Raw genomic sequence first — 5,000 nt, forward strand, 5'->3', positions numbered from 1 at the left:
ACGCGATCGCGTTGCTCTCTGTACGAATGCAGATGCTCAGCGGCAGCTAGGAGGCGCTCCATCCATGTCGGTACCGGTGAGCGTTGCACTCGCAGTCGCAAAAACGTACGGCAAGTATATTACTCGGAAGAGTCAATGACAGTCCAAGCCCCCCTGCGTGGGAAGAGTCTTCCTAGGCCATGACCCACCGGAAGGGCGCAGCGTCCCCCACCCCAGACATGTGACGTCACACTATCGGTATTGACGACTAGACTGATTCCTTATAATCATTTGCCATACACCGGTGGAAGCTGCCGAGACGAGTAACTACATAGCGGGCTCGCCGTGTCACTAATGTACAGAGATACAATAGTTTCGACTGGAACCGGATTAAACGTATACACGGCGCTGATTAGTAATAGATAGACCCATCAGAATACAGATAATGTATACAACTGTCCGTATACATGCTGAAAGACTCTGCTCACAATCACACGTCAGCCAGACACTCTTATCACGCACTACTCTCTGCCTGTAACAGGCACACAGACAATATGTAAGCACCAGCATGGAACAACACCCAGTGCATCCTCTCTGCCACATTAGACAATCCACACTATCATAACCAGACCGGGAGGTCCACTCGGAAAACAGAATATCCCACCCTTCCGACAACCACCATTGCTCAGCTAAGCCACCAACACCCACACATGTCCTACACAGGGGTGCACCCAACATCACAATACTGCCTCCTGTCACACCACAAAAACAATGGCAGGAATGAAAGACACAGGTCTGCCACAAGCATGGAATCAGAGCGCCGCCTGTCATGAGCCAAAGGTGCACCCTGACGTGCCAAATCAGATGATGCCGCAGTCATTTACTTACGATAATCACAATCAACAAACGGGCCCCCCCCCCCCAAAACACCTTTCCTTACAACAATGTGTACCTTAACCTAACCCGTATTGTGCCTTAACCTAACCCGTATTGTGCCTTAACCTAACCCGTATTGTGCCTTAACCTAACCCGTATTGTGCCTTAACCTAACCCGTATTGTGCCTTAACCTAACCCGTATTGTGCCTTAACCTAACCCGTATTGTGCCTTAACCTAACCCGTATTGTGCCTTAACCTAACCCGTATTGTGCCTTAACCTAACCCGTATTGTGCCTTAACCTAACCCGTATTGTGCCTTAACCTAACCCGTATTGTGCCTTAACCTAACCCGTATTGTGCCTTAACCTAACCCGTATTGTGCCTTAACCTAACCCGTATTGTGCCTTAACCTAACCCGTATTGTGCCTTAACCTAACCCGTGTTGTGCCTTAACCTAACCCGTGTTGTGCCTTAACCTAACCCGTATTGTGCCTTAACCTAACCCGTGTTGTGCCTTAACCTAACCCGTGTTGTACCTTAACCTAACCCGTGTTGTACCTTAACCTAACCCGTGTTGTACCTTAACCTAACCCGTGTTGTACCTTAACCTAACCCGTGTTGTACCTTAACCTAACCCGTGTTGTACCTTAACCTAACCCGTGTTGTACCTTAACCTAACCCGTGTTGTACCTTAACCTAACCCGTGTTGTACCTTAACCTAACCCGTGTTGTGCCTTAACCTAACCTATGTTGCGCCTTAACCTAACCTATGTTGCGCCTCAACCTAACCTATGTTGCGCCTTAACCTAACCTATGTTGCGCCTTAACCTAACCCATATTGTACCTTAACCTAACCCATATTGTACCTTAACCTAACCCATATTGTACCTTAACCTAACCCATGTTGCGCCTTAACCTAACCTATGTTGCGCCTTAACCTAACCCATGTTGCGCCTTAACCTAACCCATGTTGCGCCTTAACCTAACCCATGTTGCGCCTTAACCTAACCCATGTTGCGCCTTAACCTAACCCATGTTGCGCCTTAACCTAACCCATGTTGCGCCTTAACCTAACCCATGTTGCGCCTTAACCTAACCCATGTTGCGCCTTAACCTAACCCATGTTGCGCCTTAACCTAACCCATGTTGCGCCTTAACCTAACCCATGTTGCGCCTTAACCTAACCCATGTTGCGCCTCAACCTAACCCATGTTGCGCCTCAACCTAACCTATGTTGCGCCTCAACCTAACCTATGTTGCGCCTCAACCCAACACACGTTGGGCCTTAACCCAACACACGTTGGGCCTTAACCCAACACACGTTGGGCCTTAACCCAACACACGTTGGGCCTTAACCCAACACACGTTGGGCCTTAACCCAACACACGTTGGGCCTTAACCCAACACACGTTGGGCCTTAACCCAACACACGTTGGGCCTTAACCCAACACACGTTGGGCCTTAACCCAACACACGTTGGGCCTTAACCCAACACACGTTGGGCCTTAACCCAACACACGTTGGGCCTTAACCCAACACACGTTGGGCCTTAACCCAACACACGTTGGGCCTTAACCCAACACACGTTGGGCCTTAACCCAACACACGTTGGGCCTTAACCCAACACACGTTGGGCCTTAACCCAACACACGTTGGGCCTTAACCCAACACACGTTGGGCCTTAACCCAACACACGTTGGGCCTTAACCCAACACACGTTGGGCCTTAACCTGCTCTGTAATTGTCATACGACGCGTTAAATTAGTGTAGTGTTGCCTAACTGCAACCCCCGCAATATAGTTTGCTACTCGCACTGCCCGGTCCCCAGAGTATCGCTTCATGTGAAACACCTTGCAGCTATACACTGTAATGCGGATGGCAGTAGGACGTACATGCTCAATGCCCTTCGCAGTTGTTCATTGGCATTCGCATGGCGAAGCACAGCCTACGTTGTGGTACGGCTTGTGTCAACTGTCCGCTGATGTTGTACGTCCAAATCACACACTGTACTGCACATTGGTCCTCATGTACTGAATGATACATCGTGGTACATGTGTGACCTTACCACGACTGCGCCAACAACGGCGAACCATACGGTCCAAATATTGTGCACTCAGCTACGTGTCGTCTCCCTATAAGAGCTGGATTGCAGTATGGTATGCCGTGGATGGCGATCAGCATGAGCCGTCTGTTGATGTAGTGGCGCGTGTTGTCAGACGTAGTCGTCTCCTCTCACACACCGTGATAGCATGGTGCACTGCGTTCCACATCTGCGACATGCGACAGAGGCCGGTTGACAGTTGTTCGCGCAATGGACATCGCATACGTACGGGGGCCACCTTCCACGTGTTCGCGAAGCGTGCACATGTTGTTGCGTGTATGTGGGCAGACATAGTGTGTCGTGACACCTGACACAGGCATGCAACAATCGTTGAATTTGCAAATGGCGATGGACGTCTACGTTTGCTGGTGACGTTACGCAAATGAACAACTGGTAAACCGTTGTGGTGCGGTTGTTCTCGCTAGAGGTGAATCAGTGATGGCGACGATCGGTTGAGCTACCAACCGGTTGTTTCAGCGATACCCACCATGCCCACGAACGTGAATGGCATGTGGGTGTGAAGCGATACGCGGCGGTGGCTGGGTGGGACCGTCCCCGGCCGGTGAGGGGGGGCCTCCCGGCGTGCTGGCCGCGCGGTGCGTGGGCGCACGCGCTACAGCCGGCTGGTGGGGGCGGCCAGTGGCAGGCGCGCCGGCCGACGGAGGCGGCAGGCGGCGCAGCTGCGCGCCGGCGCACCCTGCACGCGGCGCCGTGCGGCCAAAGTAGGTCCTCGCGGGCCCGGTGCGAAGCGCGGTGGACATCTGCAGTGTGCTGGTCCGATTGAGGACTGTGTGCGCTGAGGATGCGCCGCCGCCCGGCGCTCGGCGCCGCGACGCCGTCTGCTGCTCGGTCGCCTCTGCGGTTCTCGCAGGTGGATTGTATCGCAGCTGTGCGGACGTGTTGGCGCGTGCGCTGTGCTGGGAGAGTTCGCTTCGGCACCCAAGTGGGGCTTTTGTCCTTCTGTGGCGCTGGCGTTGGAGCTGCCGGCCACCGTAGGTGGCGCGTGTTGTCTCCCGCCGGCAATGCCACGACAGCACGCTCCCGGGCCTCTGTCGGCAGCGGCAAGCTCAGTTGGGAGCACGGGTGGTCGCACCTAAAGCGTCTACTCGCCAAACTCCGGGCGATTGCGCCACTCTCGAACCCGACCAAGTACTTAGGACGGCGCTGCGCGCCGCCGGGACCTGAGAGGGTTTCGAGGTGTATTGTGCAGGGGAGCTCAGCCTCCTCCTGTTTGCAGAATAATTGAGCGGACGCTTGCGTGTTCGCGCGGGCCCCCGGGACACACTCCCGGGCGGCCGGCTGCTCAGCTCTAGTTGACGCAGCTCCCTGGTTGATCCTGCCAGTAGTCATATGCTTGTCTCAAAGATTAAGCCATGCATGTCTCAGTACAAGCCGCATTAAGGTGAAACCGCGAATGGCTCATTAAATCAGTTATGGTTCCTTAGATCGTACCCACGTTACTTGGATAACTGTGGTAATTCTAGAGCTAATACATGCAAACAGAGTCCCGACCAGAGATGGAAGGGACGCTTTTATTAGATCAAAACCAATCGGTCGGCTCGTCCGGTCCGTTTGCCTTGGTGACTCTGAATAACTTTGGGCTGATCGCACGGTCCTCGTACCGGCGACGCATCTTTCAAATGTCTGCCTTATCAACTGTCGATGGTAGGTTCTGCGCCTACCATGGTTGTAACGGGTAACGGGGAATCAGGGTTCGATTCCGGAGAGGGAGCCTGAGAAACGGCTACCACATCCAAGGAAGGCAGCAGGCGCGCAAATTACCCACTCCCGGCACGGGGAGGTAGTGACGAAAAATAACGATACGGGACTCATCCGAGGCCCCGTAATCGGAATGAGTACACTTTAAATCCTTTAACGAGTATCTATTGGAGGGCAAGTCTGGTGCCAGCAGCCGCGGTAATTCCAGCTCCAATAGCGTATATTAAAGTTGTTGCGGTTAAAAAGCTCGTAGTTGGATTTGTGTCCCACGCTGTTGGTTCACCGCCCGTCGGTGTTTAACTGGCATGTATCGTGGGACGTCC

General features: G+C 53.4%; 1 non-coding gene across 1 annotated transcript in view; it reads left to right on the forward strand.

Moving 5' to 3' along the window:
* The first annotated feature begins 4,281 nt into the window (after positions 1–4,281).
* Positions 4,282–5,000, forward strand: part of LOC124584109 — a 1,910-nt gene continuing 1,191 nt past the window's right edge. Inside the window, exon 1 of the ribosomal RNA XR_006974520.1 lies at positions 4,282–5,000. This exon is cut by the window's right edge and continues 1,191 nt beyond it. This is a non-coding gene — a ribosomal RNA (small subunit ribosomal RNA).

The sequence above is a fragment of the Schistocerca americana genome, unplaced genomic scaffold (genome assembly GCF_021461395.2).
Source record: "Schistocerca americana isolate TAMUIC-IGC-003095 unplaced genomic scaffold, iqSchAmer2.1 HiC_scaffold_47, whole genome shotgun sequence".
NCBI lineage: Eukaryota > Metazoa > Arthropoda > Insecta > Orthoptera > Acrididae > Schistocerca > Schistocerca americana.